This window comes from Somniosus microcephalus, unplaced genomic scaffold, assembly GCF_052327205.1.
Source record: "Somniosus microcephalus isolate GS21.2 unplaced genomic scaffold, FLI_Smic_1.0 unresolved_chr4, whole genome shotgun sequence".
In the NCBI taxonomy this organism is placed as follows: Eukaryota; Metazoa; Chordata; class Chondrichthyes; order Squaliformes; family Somniosidae; genus Somniosus; species Somniosus microcephalus.
The window spans coordinates 4,191,576-4,206,995 of record NW_028225182.1 but is presented as its reverse complement, the minus strand read 5'-3'; the positions used below and the strand labels follow the sequence as shown (position 1 = coordinate 4,206,995).

Genomic DNA, 15,420 nt, shown 5'->3' with positions numbered 1-15,420 from the left:
TATCCACAATGTTTGAAAGGGGAATGTTTTGCGATTGAACCCACTCGATCAATGATTGTGTCATGCTCTGTTCATTAATTGCAAATCGACTGATTTCACAGCATCTGAGGGAGAGAACAAGATTAACATTATTTGTCTAGAATTAAGCTCTTTGCTGAAATCTCAAGATGGTGTGTTATATTATCATTCATATTATGCCTCAATTTACAAGAAATGAGCATTGTTACAAATGTTACATGTAATTCAATTCCAAAACCTACCATGAGCTACACTAAATGTTAATTTTTTGCCTTTGTAGATTTAGTGACTCTGTATATACAATTACCGAGCATGGAGCGTAGTGTGACTGTAACTCGTCTGAACCAATGATTGACCATTGGTAATCCAGGAGCAGAGGATCTGACTGTGCCTCACGTCTCACATCCAAAACAAGCAGGGATACTGTATTTAATATGTCAGGCCAGTAGCAGAAAAGTGGAAGAAATACATTACAAGCATTGAATGGGAAGGTTTGATTTCTGAAATTATACTCAAGCGCTCAATGGTTTGAACAAAATTGACCACAGTAAGTGCATGAGCAAAGAGTGGGTGTCGCTAGCTACCTGTTCCATTCAGAGTGCTCCTACTAATCACCCACTCCTCTTACTCCCATGCCCTTTTTCGCATCACCCCACCTCAGGACATTTAGTTCAAATATAACACCACTACAACAAACTCACACACACGCTGCAATGCAACTTTCAAAATGTCCCAACTGTTGCAAGTGAGGCTCCCAATTCCCAATTGGATGCATTTGTATATATACTAAACTCTAGTTTCTGTTTTTAACCTTGGTTTGTTTAACAAATGCGATGCAGACTTTTCATCCTCTCGAGCCATTCAAATAGATACTGGATGAGTTTTAGCTTCGCTCCATCGACCAGCCTTGGTTCCATATGCCTAAACACCCTTGTCTATCAATAATCTATCACTTTCAATTTTATATTTTACTTGAGCCACAACCTGAAAAGCATTTTTGGGGAGAGAGGTCCCGATTTATACTTCCCTTCTTGTAAGAACATAAGAAAATAAGAAGTAAGAGCAGGAGATGGCCATACGGCCCCTCGAGCCTGCTCGGCCATTCTATATGATCATGGCTGATCATCGACCTCGACTCAACTTTCCCTCCAGATCTCCATATTCCTTGATTCTCCTTGGATCCAAAAATCTATCTCAGCCTGGAGTAAAGAAGTGCTTCCTTGAACCCTTGAACGGCCTAGCTTTAATTTTAGTGACTCCGCCAAAAGAGATATTAGGTTACCCCTATATACTCTATCAAATCCTATAATCATCTTAAATGGATCACCCGTAATATTATATACTCCAGGGAATACATTACTAGCCTGTGTAATTTGATCACGTTGTGTCACTTAAATGACGATTCATCGCTGGCACGCTGAGTACAACCCCTGTCTCCAGGATGCCCTATCACAGGTAGAATAATCACGATCCATCACTGGATGCAAAGCCAAGCTGCACATTTTCGAAGCGTTTCAGGTAATTGTGAAGAACGTTAATGTCCCTGTTATATAACGGACTGTTACTTCCATGCAAACACGAAAAACTACTGTTAATGCCCCGTGTCTTGTGAATGATTATCGTATTTTATTGCTGCACACAGTTAACGTGGTGACGATTGCGATCCTGTCTCGGGGAAAGTGTGGACTCTCCAAATGTGTCACTCACTACCTGGTGGCCATGGCAGCGGAAGATCTACTGGTCGTGATCATCGATCTGATACTGAGGCAGATTCCTATTGTTTATCGGAAAGAATTTTTGTTTTTGAGGGAAACTAGAGTGTGTAATATTCACGCCGTCCTGCTTTATGCCACCACAGACTGTTCTGTCTGGTTCACAGTCACTTTCACTTTTGATCGATTCGTGGCCATTTGTTGTCAGAAGGTGAAATCTAATTATTGCACCGAGAAAATGGCGTCTGTGATTCTAGGCACAGTGACTGTGCTGAGCTGTTTGAAGAACATTTTCGGGAATTTTCTATGTACAAGTCAGTATTGGCTTTCTAACACTCCCTGGTTTTGCCACGTTACCCTTGTTGTATCACGTTCACTGGTCTGGGCCGTGGTTGAATTAATGAATTATATCTTAACGCCATTCAAGCCGTTTCTTTTGATTCTACTGTTCAATGCTTTAACAGTCAGGCACGTTTTAGTGGCCAGCAGAGCCCGCAGAAGACTCCGGGCTCGGAGCAGTGGCGAGAGTCCCAGTGACCCAGAGATGGAGAGCCAAAGGAAATGCACGATTGTACTGTTCGTTACATCAGGGAATTTCATACTGTTATGGGTGGTGTTTATGGTCTGTTCTATACTGAGGCGGTTGGATTACTTGGGATATCCTGCCCCTCTGCCCACATTTGTACCTGAAATCGGCTTCATGCTCCAGCTCCTGAGTTGCTGCACCAACACTTTTATTTATGCTGTGACCCAGAGGGAATTTAGAGAGGAATTGAGGAGAGGAGTGAAGTATCCCCTCGCAATGATGAACAAATTAAATAGATGAGAAGGGCTAACACTTTCTAACAATATCCTGTATTTTTGTTTCATGTGTAGATTTCACTGGGTTCCATTTGGCCTTTATATTTTCGGAAACATTTCACAATCTGGTCCAGTGTTAAAACGCAAGTTAATATCATAGTTCGGGACCTTCTCGCCTTTTTGCGCAAGGACAGGACCTGGACACAAGCTATCTACAGCTGTGGTTTTAGCAGGTACTCGCCCAGGAGTGGGTAGCTGCTTTACTCAGTCTCATGCTGAGGTCGCAGTACAAGGGTGTTTTGGGAATGAGTCCTTGTTGTGACTGATTCCAAAAAATAGACAAATCGTGTGAAATTTCCCGACATTCAGACCGGGTTTAGATCCTCAGAGTTGACAGCTTTATCCGATCTGTGCTAGTCTGTAAAGGAAGACTTGTTTTAAAAATAAAGATCAGAAAAATTTAAGGCAGCAGGATGGTTGCGATATATATTAATCTCTGCCTCGTCACTGGGAAAGATATTGAAAAGGAATCAATCTATATTAAATTCCAGTCAACCCCGTGCGTTCGTCTAAGCCTGTTCTTCATTTTGTACATTTCCGGGCAGGTGCCGTTCTGATTAAAGTGAACATATTGCATCCCATTCAGTGTTATGTATATTTTACCTGTTGTTGAATGAAACAGAATGTGACCTGAAATAAATGACATTTTGCCCAGTGATAATTTCGTCCACATATAGAGTTCTTGCCAAATTAGTTGGGAATAATGGCCCGCATTTTCCAATCCCTACGGGTGTGTACGAGCTGTGTACACACCTGTCGGGAGCTCATAAGTGCCGGATTCACGCATGTGAAGCTCATGCCCTGAAAACCGGCCCTTCCGATCTGTCAAGCATCCTCTCGGCTGATCATGCACCTGCAGAAGAGAAGGGCCACTGCGGGCAGAGCGTTCCGCTTTCTGCAATATCTCCGCCCACTGAAATCTCTTTAAAATGTTTTGCCTGGTAAAAGGAGGCGTAAGGCCTGCTTTTACCAGCAAAGAGTTTAAAAAAGTAAAAATATTTTTTTACACTCATTTATCATTTAAAATACATTTCAAAAAGGTAAGTTTATTTTAACCCCGTAAAATTTATATATCTTTTTGAAATAATTACATTTTTGTTTAAAATATTTAATTTAATGTAATTTTAAATAATTTTAAAAACGTGATTTAAAAAAATATATATTTATTGTTCTGATATATTTTTTCATTGATGCCCATTCATAATTTTGACAGGTCTAAGCTGAGAGACCTGTCAAATATATGAAGGGGATTCCCTTCTTTCATTGGTTCCTCATGGCGCACATGATCCCAGGGACGCTTGCGAACCGCCTGTGCCCGTGGGAGACCTGGGCCCTACGCATTTCGTAGAGCAGAGGCTCAGGAGTGGAACTGTCCGGACCTCCGGAGCCCTCAGGTAAGGGCGCATGCAGGAATCCTCTGATTGGAAAATACGGGCCGACATTGCTTAACAACTGGGTTCCTGTGCAGCACACTCCTTGGTCCCAGTATGGGAAACTACCGTGTCCCGTACTGCACATTCAGTGTTACCATTACAGCACTTCCCCATTCCCAATACCGCATACTCCCTGATTCCGAGGCTGCACACTCCCGGATACCGTTACAGCACATTCCCTGGTCACATTACTGCACATTTCCCGCTCCTGCTACAGCAGCAATAGAAAACTGCTTGTAGTTCTCATCCGGAAAAAGCAAGTTACCGGATTTCTTAAGGAAGTGACTAATTTAACTGAACAGCAGTAGACACCTGCAGCAGACCCGAGTTGGCTAGAGTTTGCAAATTTAGATAAGCGTCATACTCTCTGTAAAATGTATATAATGTCTGTGTATTCATTAAACTACTGTTAACACATTATCATGAAATCTTTTTAAATTTTCATTAAAAAAATCTCTCCAGAATAAACTCATTCCACCATCCCTGTTGTTATTTGTGCCGAATCTCAAATATCGGTGTTGGCATCAATAGTCCAGCAAGACTTGCGACTGTGCCTGTTATTATACCTGTCTATGCTGAATAGCTACATACCCGGTGTGTTGAATGGGTTAATACCCAGTGTGTTAAATGGTTATTACCCAGTGTGTTAAATGGTTATTACCCAGTGTGTTAAATGGGTTAATACCCAGTGTGTTAAATGGGTTAATACCCGGCGTGTTAAATGGGTTAATATCAGGTGTGTTAAATGGGTTAATGTCCAGTGTGTTAACTGGGTTCATGTCGGTTGTGTTAAATCGGTTAATACCCGGTGTGTTAAATGGGTTAATACCAGGAGTGTTAAATTAGTTGATACCCGGTGTGTTAAATGGGTTAATACCAGGAGTGTTAAATGGGTTGATACCAGGTGTGTGAAATGGGTTCATACCAGGTGTGTGAAATGGGTTGATACCCGGTGTGTTAAATGGGTTAATACCCGGTGTGTTAAATGAGTTGATACCCGGTGTGTGAAATGGGTTAATACCAGGAGTGTTAAATGGGTTAATACCAGGTGTGTTAAATGGGTTGATACCCGGTGTGTTAAATGGGTTATTACCAGGAGTGTTAAATGGGTTAATACTAGGTGCGTTAAATGGGTTGATACCCGATGTGTTAAATGGGTTATTACCAGGTGTGTTAAATGGGTTAATACTAGGTGCGTTAAATGGGTTGATACCCGCTTTACAATAGCAGACTGTGGAAAGTAAATGAGACAGACTCACTGTTCAGAAAATAATTTCCCAGAATGCCATAATCGAGCTCAGAAGTGTAACCTGTCCCGGTCCTTTCAGCATCCCTGTTCTTCCTGCCAGTGGCTTCTAAGCCAGGGCCCAGAGGAAGGAGCAGTGGAACCCGGGAGAACTAACATAAATATGGGGGATAAGTATTAAGGTAACGAAGTAAGATTATATAAAAAACTGGAACTGTGTATCAGGAGATAGTCACACCAATTAGATTAATTAATTCAGATGTAGTCCGTGGCCAGGGGCAGGATGGTGTGACTAGAAGTGAGGCAGGTACGGGGATCCAGGAGGTAGTGTTGGAGGAGCCGCAGCCCTTGCACTTGTCCAACAGGTTCAAGGCTCTTACTCCCTGTGAGGATGGGAACAGGGACTGCGGGGAGGATGAGAAACCTGGCCACAGCACCGTGGAGCGGGGGACCATTCAAGTGGGGGGAGTTAAAAGAAATGTTGTAGTGGTAGGGGATAGTATCGTTAGGGGGATAGATAGAGTTCTCTGCAGCCGAGAGCGAGAGTCCCGAAGGCTGTGTTGCCTGCCCAGTGCCAGGGTTAAGGACATCTCCTCTGGACTGGAGAGAAACTTGGAGTCGGAAGGGGAGGATCCAGTTGTCGTGGTCCATGTTGGTACCAACGACATAGATAGGACAAGGAAGGAGGTTCTGCTGAGGGAGTTTGAGCAGCTAGGGGCCAAATTAAAAAGCAGAACAACAAGGGTAATAATCTCTGGATTACTACCTGAGCCACGAGCGAATTTCGCTGGGACAAATATAATTAGAGAGTTAAATGCGTGGCTCAAAGACAGGTGTGGGAGAAATGGGTTTTGATTCCTGGGACACTGGCACCAGTACTGGGGCAGGAGGGAGCTGTTCCGTTGGGACGGGCTTCACTTGGCCAGTGCTGGGACTAGAGTCCTGGCGGATCATATAACTAGGGCTGTAGAGAAGGCTTTAAACTAACTAGTGGGGGGGAGGTTCCTAGAGAGCAAATAATACAAATGACAACAGAGAAGGTCATAGACCTAGGTAGCAGTGGGGAAATTAAAAACCAGAGCATGTCAGGAAGGGGCAGAAGGTATGGAGTAAAAGGTAAAGTAATAAAAAGGGCAAAAGCAGGAACTAAGTGTCACAAAACATCTTTGAAAGTTCTCTATCTGAATGCACGTAGCATTCGTAACAAAATAGACGAGTTAATGGCACAAATAACTACATATGGGTATGATGTTGTGGCCATTACAGAAACATGGCTGCAGGGTGACAATGCCTGGGAATTAAACATACCAGGTTATTTAACGATCAGGAAGGACAGGCAGGAAGGAAGGGGAGGTGGGGTGGCAATGTTAATAAAGGAAGGAATCACTGTAATACAGAGAAATGATATTGGGTCAAAAGATCAGGACAATGAAACAGTTTGGGTGGAGGTAAGGAATAATAAGGGAAAAAAAACACTAGTGGGCGTAGTCTATAGGCCTCCGAACTGTGGCAACTCTGTTGGACGGAGTATCAATCAGCAAATAGTTGAGGCTTGTAATAAGGGAGCATCTATAATTTTGGGGGATTTTAACTATCATATTAATTGGAGAAATCAAATTGGGCAGGGCTGCCTTGAGGATGAGTTCATTGAGTGTATTAGGGATGGGTTTCTTGAGCAGTATGTAACTGAACCGACCAGGGGGCAAGCAACCTTAGATCTGGTCCTGTGTAACGAGACAGGATTAATTAAAAATGTCCTAGTAAAGGATCCCCTTGGAATGAGTGACCATAACATGGTTGAATTCCATATTCAATTAGAGGGTGAGAAGGTTGGATCTCAAACAAGCATGCTAAGCTTGAATAAAGGAGACTATGAAGGTATGAGAGCGGAATTGAGTAGAGTGGATTGGGAAAATAGATTAAAGGGTAAGACGATACATGATCAGTGGTGTACATTTAAGGAGTTATTTTACAACTTCCAAAAAATATATATTTCACTGAGAAGAAAAGGGTGTAAAAGAAAAGACAGCCATCCGTGGCTAAGTAAAGAAATTAAGGATAGTATTCAACTAAAAACAAGGGCATATAAGGTAGCCAAATCTAGTGGGAGGATAGAGAATTGGGAAAACTTTAAAAGACAGCAAAAAATAACAAAAAGATTGATTAAGAAAGGGAAGATAGATTATGAAAGTAAATTAGCAAACAATATAAAAACAGATAGTAAGAGTTTTTATAGTTATATAAAAAGAAAAAGGGTGGCTAATGTAAATGTTGGTCCCTTAGAGGATAAGACCGGGAAATTAATTGTGGGAAATATGGAGATGGCAAAAACACTGAATGAATATTTTGTATCAGTCTTTACAGTAGAGGACACTAAGAATATCCCAACGCTGGACAAACAGGGGGCTATAGGGGGGGAGGAGCTAAACACGATCAAAATCACTAAGGAAGTGGTACTCAGTAAATTAATGGGACTCAAGGCGGATAAATCACCTGGACCTGATGGCTTACATTCTAGGGTCTTGAGGGAAGTGGCGGTAGGGATTGTGGATGCATTGGTAATAATTTTCCAAAACTCCCTGGACTCAGCAAAGGTCCCGGCAGACCTGAAAACTGCTAATGTAACACCCTTATTTAAAAAGGGCAGTAGACAGAAGGCTGGAAACTATAGTTAGCCTAACATCTGTGGTAGGTAAAATTTTGGAGTCCATTATTAAGGAGACAGTAACAGGACATTTGGATAAACATAATTTAATAGGACAAAGTCAGCATGGTTTTATGAGGGGGAAGTCATGTTTGACAAATTTGCTGAAGTTCTTTGAGGAAGTAACATATAGGGTGGATAAAGGGGAACCAGTGGACATAATGTATTTAGACATCCAAAAGGCATTTGACAAGGTGCCACACATAAGATTATTGCTTAAGATAGAAAATCACGGGATTGGGGGTAATATTCTGGCATGGATAGAGGATTGGCTATCTAAGAGAAGGCAGAGAGTTGGGATAAATGGTTCATTCTCAGACTGGCAATCAGTAACTAGTGGTGTTCCGCAGGGGTCAGTGCTGGGTCCCCAACTCTTTACAATCTATATTAACGATTTGGAGGAGGGGACTGAGTGTAACATATCAAAGTTTGCAGATGATACTAAGATGGGAGGGAAAGTAGTGAGTGAGGAGGACATAAAAAACCTGCAAGGGGACATAGACAGGTTAAATAAGTGGGCAGAGATTTTACAGATGGAATACAATACTAGAAAGTGTGAGGTTATGCACTTTGGCAGGAAAAATCGTAGAGCAAGTTATTATCTTAATGGCAAGAAACTGGAAAGTACTGAAGTACAAAGGGATCTGGGGGTCCTGGTGCACGAAACTCAAAAGGTTAGTATGCAGGTGCAGCAAGTGATTAAGAAGGCCGATGTAATGTTGGCTTTCATTGCTAGGGGGATAGAATATAAAAATAGGGAGGTATTGCTTCAGTTGTACAAGGTACTGGCGAGACCGCACCTGGAATACTGCATACGGTTTTGGTGTCTATACTTAAGAAAAGACATACTTGCTCTCGAGTCAGTACAAATAAGGTTCACTCGTTTAATCCCGGGGATGAGGGGATGGACATATGAGGAGAGGTTGAGTAGATTGGGACTCTACTCATTGGAGTTCAGAAGAATGAGAGGCGATCTTATTGAAACATATAAGATTGTGAAGGGGTTGGATCGGGTGGATGCGGGGAGGATGTTCCCGATGATGGGCGAAACTAGAACTAGGGGGCATAGTCTTAGAATAAGGGGTTGCTCTTTCAAAACTGAGATGAGGAGGAACTACTTCAGTCAGAGGGTGGTAGGTCCATGGAATATGCTGCCCCAAAAAGCTGTAGAAGCTACATCATTACATAAATTTAAAACAGAAATAGACAGTTTCCTAGAAGTAAAGGGAATTAAGGGTTACGGGGAGCAGGCAGGAATTTGGACATGAGTCTAGGTTCGGATCGGTCATGGCCCTGTGGGTAGCGGAGCGGGCCCAGGGGCCATGTAGCCTGATCCTGCTCCTATTTCGTGTGTCTAATTCTGTTAGATTCAGGAGATGGTTCTGTGATTGTAGATTGGCAGTTAGGATCAGATCAGCCATGATCTTATTGAATGGCGGAGCAGGCTCGAGGGGCCGATTGGCCTACTCCTGCTCCTATTTCTTTTGTTCTTATGTTCTTATGTTCACTGAACCGTGCTCTCTAAGAGATACTTTATCCAGAAGTCACTGATCCCAATAAGCATTTATCATTCTGGAGGTTGCACCTAAATCAATCTTATGCAGAGCCGCTGGTGATCTCGGAGACTCATCAGAATGTGTTATGCTACAGACAGAGGCTGTTACACAGGAACATTTTACCAATAAATACTGGACATGTAAGCTGGCAATTCTAATAAACCCTGGAAAGCAAAATATATAGGCTGTTGATCCCAGTAAATCCCGACAAACCCAATAATATAGCTGGTTATCCAAGTGAACCCAGATAAACCCAGATATCTTGGCTGGAGTTTACAGTAAATTACGATTAATCCATATATATATATAGGCAGTTGTTCTCAATGAGCCCTCATAATCACAGATATATTGTCTGTCGATTCTAGTAATCTGTCATAAACCCAGAAATATAAGCAGGCGATCCCGAATAAACCTGTTTGGAGCACAGGAGCATAGCAACAGTAGTAGTAGCCATTCAGCCCCTCGAGCCATTCAAGGGGATCACGGCTGATCTATTGCCTAACTCCATTCACCTGGCTTTGCCCCATATCCCTTGATAACTTTGGGTAACTGAAATCTAATAATATCAGATTTTAAATTAACAATTGACCCCACATCAAATGTTTTTTGTGGAAGAGTGCTTTATGAGATATTGTATTGAGTGTTTTGCTGAGGTAACAGAGAGGGTGGGTGAGGGCAGTGCATTTGCTATTGTGTATATGGACAATACAAATCTTTTGATAAAGCTCCATATATTAGGCATGTGAGACAATTTGAAGCCCATGCAATAAAAGGGGAAGTAGCATCATGTATATAAAGGCGGCGAAGGGATAGAAAGCAGTGAGTTGTGGTGAATGGCTGTTATTGCGTAATGTATAGAGGTGAAAATTGGTGTTCCCTCGGGTTAACTACTCGGGCCACTGCTGTGCTTGGCATACATTAACGTCATGGACATGGGGGTATAGGCCCAATTTTGAAAATTGCAGAGGATACGAAATATGTAAGAGTGAAGAAGATAGTAAGAGACTTCAATTCGTGGTGATTGAAGGTCAATCATCACAGCCCAGGACATCGCTGCAGGATATCCTCATGGTAGTGCCCTAGGCCCAACCATCTTCAGCTGCTTCATCAATGACCCTCCCTTCAAGATAATGTCAGAAATGGGGATGTTTGATGATAACTGCGCAGTGTTCAGCGCAATTCACAACTTCTCAGATAAGAAGAAAGCAGTCCAAGCCCGCATGCAACATGACCTGGATGGCATTCAGGATTGGGCTGATATGTGGCAGGTAACATTCGTGCCACAGAAGTGCCAGGCAATTACTACCTCCAACAACCGAGAGTCTAACCACCGTCCCATGATATTTACCAGTATTACCATCGCCGAATCTCCTACCATCAGCATCCTGGGGGTCAACATTGACCAGAAACTTAACTGTACCAGCCACATAAATACTGTGGCAACAACAGCAGGTCAGAGGGTCGGTATTCTGCGGCGTGTGTCGCACCTCCTGACTCCCCAAAGACTTTCCACCATCTACAAGGGACAAACAAGGAGTGTGATGGAATACTCTCCACTTGCCGGGATGAGAGCAGCACAAACAACACGCAAGAATCTCGACACCATCCAGGACAAAGCAGCTCGTTTATTGGCACCCTATTCACCATCTTAAACATTCACTCCCTCCGCTACCAGTGCATGGTGGCTGCAGTGTGTACCATCTATAAGATGCTTTGCAGCAACCGCTAAGGCTTCTTCGGCAGCACCTCCCAAACCCGCGACCTATTCCACCTAGAAGGACAAGGGCAGCAGGTGCATGGGAACAGCACCACCTCCAAGTTCCCCTACAAGTCACACACCGTCCTGCATCGTCGCTGGGTTAATATCCTGGAACTCCATCCCTAACAGCACAATGGGACTACCTTCACATCACGGACTGCAGCGGTTGAAGAAGGTGGCTTGCCACCACCTTCCCAAAGGTAATTAGGAATGGAAAATAAATGCTGGTCTTTCCAGCGACGCCCACAGCCCATGAAAGAATTTTTAAAAATGATGACATAGACAGGCTGTTGTAATGGGCGGACACATTTAGATGAAATTCAATGCTGAAAATTGTGAGTTGATATGATTACAAGCTAAATTGAATAATTTTAGAAGGGTTAACGGACAGATATCACTGGGGGAGTTTGTGAACAATTCGTTGAAGATGGCAGAACAGCTTTAGAACGCTGTTAATAAACCATGTGTGATCCTTGTTTATATAAAAAGAAACATGAAGTCCAAACGGCATGAAGTTGTGGATAACCATAATATAATATACTAGTTGGGCTGCAGCTGGAGTATTGAGTCCTATTCTGGGCGCCGCACTTTCAGAAGGACATGAAGGATTTGAAGAGAGCACAGAAGAGATTTACTTCATTGGTTCCAGTAATAAACGATTGCCGTTACGTGGATAGACCAGAGAAGCTGGAGCTGTTCTCCTTAGAGCATAGACGGCTAAGAGGAAATTTGACAGAGGGTTTTAAAATCAAGAAAACGATTAGATACAGTAAATAAACAGAAAAGATGGATGAATACAAAAGACAAAGCTGAAGTGTCTGTAACCATCCTGAGAGAAGCCAGACTTCATTCAATTCGATTAATTCCAAGCGATATTAAGAAACAGCTGAGCTGATTAGTTACAGCAAATGCAATGAGCTCCGACAACACTCCGTCTGCAGCACTAAAAGCGTGTGCTCCAGAACTAGCCACGCCTCGGGGAAGCGGTTGCGTTAAGAGATTGAGTAAACTAGGCCTGTAATCTCTTGAATTCGGAAGAATGAGAGGGGATCTCATGAAGCATGCAAAATTATTACACGGTTTGATCGGTTGGATGCTGGGAGAATGATTCCCTTTGCTGGGGAGTCTAGAACCAGCGGACACAGCCTCAGGATAAAGGTTAGGCCATTCAGGACTGAGAGAAGACATTTCTTCACACAGAAAGTGGTGAATCTTTGGAATTCTCTTCCCCAGAGTGCTGTGGAGGCTCAGTTATTGGGTATATTCAAAACAGAAGTGGGTAGATTTCTGACTGGTAAGGGCATCAAGGGATATGGCGATAGGGCCGGTGAGTGGAATTGAGGCAGGAGATCAGCCATGATCTCATTGAATCCCCTGCACTGCTTAAAAATCTGTTCCATTACCTTTTCTTTATAGTTCTGACGAAAGGTTATCGACCTGAAACGTTACCTCTGTTTCTCTCTTCGCAGATGCTGCCTGACCTGCTGAGTATCTCCAGCATTTTCTGTTTCAATTCATATTTCCAGCATCTGCAGTATTTTCTCAGTTCGCATTTCTTTCATTGTGCAAAACAAGGATATCGCTTAATTAATGACGCTTTGAAAGCAACATAAAAGTTTAACAAAATAACTACCGCCCAACGTGGGGCTCGAACCCACGACCCTGAGATTAAGAGTCTCATGCTCTACCGACTGAGCTAGCCGGGCCTGTTGCAGCGACATTGCCTTGTCGCTGATTGCAGTCAGGAACCTTGTGGCTCCGGCCAGGTCACAACAGCATGTCTGAGCCGCGTTTCTGCAAACTACGAAACAAGTTCTCCAGAAGCCCAAGGCGTATAAGGAACTCAAGCAGCAAAATCCCTTTCATTAACCACAGGGGTTCAGGCAAATTTCTGATCACAAATCGCTTTAGTCCTTGTCAACATCGCTTGTCTATTTCCCGGAGATTCCCGATTCTGTCTGTCTCTCTGGCTCTGTTTATTGTGTCTGTGGCCACCTGCAGGTAGATTTTGAACGAATTACCTGTGTTTGTGTCTGCTTGTTACTTTAAACAAATGAGGGCATCAGGCGCTTCTGTGCATGACACTGAGGAATCAGGAGAAGGCAGGAGGGATGAAACAGTGTTTGTGGAACGAGTATATATACAAACATCCGCGGTTATGTTGTGGACCTCATGGTGCAACGGTAGCGCATCTGACTCCAGATCAGAAAGTCTGCGTGTTCAAATCTAATCGATCTCCCAACTGAGCTATTTCAGTGTTGTATGGTGGCTATTCAAACAGCCCCAAAACGCACTGTTTTCTCACCGGGAATCGAACCCGGGCCGCGGCGGTAAAAGTGCCTGGAATCCTAACCACTAGACTACCAGAAAAGCTGCAGCAAGTCTCCTGCCAGCAAGCACAGCAATGCAGTGTTTCCTGCCTGCTCCTTTGCAATTCAGATCCTTTCGCGCCAGGCAAACTGTTCGGACAAAATGATATTTTTAACATGAGAACACAAAAGACGTGTTCGCGAAAGCACGGCACCAAGTGCGGGTAGGCATCCACTTGAAATCGATTTCCTTCAGTGGTTTTCTCTGGATGTTGTCTCTTTCGGTGCCGGCGAACATTTCATTGATGCATTTGTCCTGAACTGAAGCCTTTTGCCCTTCTCGCGGGGTCAGAGCTGCTCTGTCTGTCTATTACCTGCCTGTTAACCTTATCGGGAACAGGCCACCTGTTCAACGTTCAACAGCAAACCCAGAAAGACAAATAAACAGAAAGATGTGTCTCTCAGCCCCGGTGGCAAAGGTGCAATGGATGTTAATCCAAATAAATCCCCCGTGAGTCTGTGTGCATTGGCTTCCTTATAAAGTTTGTATTTGAAATGTGCGGGAAAAGTGTAAAATTATGAAAACATCCTGATGGCCAGTACGGGGATCAAACTCGCGACCTTGTCGTTATTAACACCAGGCTTTCACCAACTGGGCTAACCGGCCACAATGCTCTTGTTGGCCAGGCTCGCACCCAGGCTGCGAGATTGTCTTTCAGCCTCACACTGGGTGACCGAGTTACTGCTCAATCATTGAAAACACCACATCGGTTAAACATTGTTAACTGTTCGTATATACAACTGGGCAGAGTGTAAATCGAAACTAACAGAAAGACAGCTCTATGGTCGAACAAACCTCATTCTAAAATTTATTATCGCACCACAGCCCCTCCCACAAACACTGCTCCGGTATAAGAGCAGACGGCGGGACCCCAACTGGATTCGCACCTGCAGCGGACGGTTGGAGCCGGATCCAGCATGTCCGATGTGGTTTCACTCCCATTCGTTTGGGAAACGCGGCATCAGGAGCGTAAAATTTCTCTTCATTCACTCCTCTTGTAGTGAAGGAGACAGAAAGTAACTAAAACCTACCGAAACCCGGGACCTTTAGATCTTCAGTCTAACGCTCTCCCAACTGAGCTATTTCGGCTTCACATCAAAAGCAGTATACTGTTGTTCTTTTGGAGGTTTTTCTATCCCCGGGTGGAATTGCCCCTCTCGCTCATTCCTCACTTCGGGCAATGTGACCGGACCAGATCTCGGAGCTCAGGTTGTGTTAATGTAAAGCTGCAGTGTTGATAAAGATACAATGCTGACACAGCACGGGGGACCTCACTGTGTTGGACACAGCGTGAAATGCAATGACATGTTCAAATAAAGTTACAGAGCACAACACATGTGTAAAATTCCCTGTTCTTTTCTCCACACTGATGGGTTGTGAAGGGAGAGACGGGCCGAAGTCTCACTGAGCCGCACTGATCACGAGCCAAAACAAGTTCAATCTTCAGGTATCGTGCTGAGCCCGACACAGAAGTGAAAATGCCCGTGGTTGTGGGTTGATTAATGATAATAGAAACAAATATGAAGTGTCTCACAGACTTCAATGATTCCTTAATACCGTTGGTTGTCTAAAAGCTATCAATCGCAGGTTAAAATGAGCAATTCATGATGCATCTTTGAAAGAGCTATCCAATCAGTCCCACTCCGCTGCTCTTCCCCCATAGCCCTGCTGACACTCCTGCCAGCGGAAACTGTTTCCCCCATAATTTTGATCACCTCTATTAAATCTCCCCTGACCAGTGATTAATGGAGTTCAACGCGG

The 15,420-nt window shown here is 43.6% G+C and overlaps 1 non-coding gene across 1 annotated transcript; it reads right to left on the bottom strand.

Moving 5' to 3' along the window:
• Positions 1-12,922: 12,922 nt before the first annotated feature.
• trnak-cuu (transfer RNA lysine (anticodon CUU)) lies at positions 12,923-12,995 on the bottom strand. The gene has a single exon. It is a non-coding gene; the product is annotated as a tRNA-Lys (tRNA).
• Positions 12,996-15,420: the final 2,425 nt, after the last annotated feature.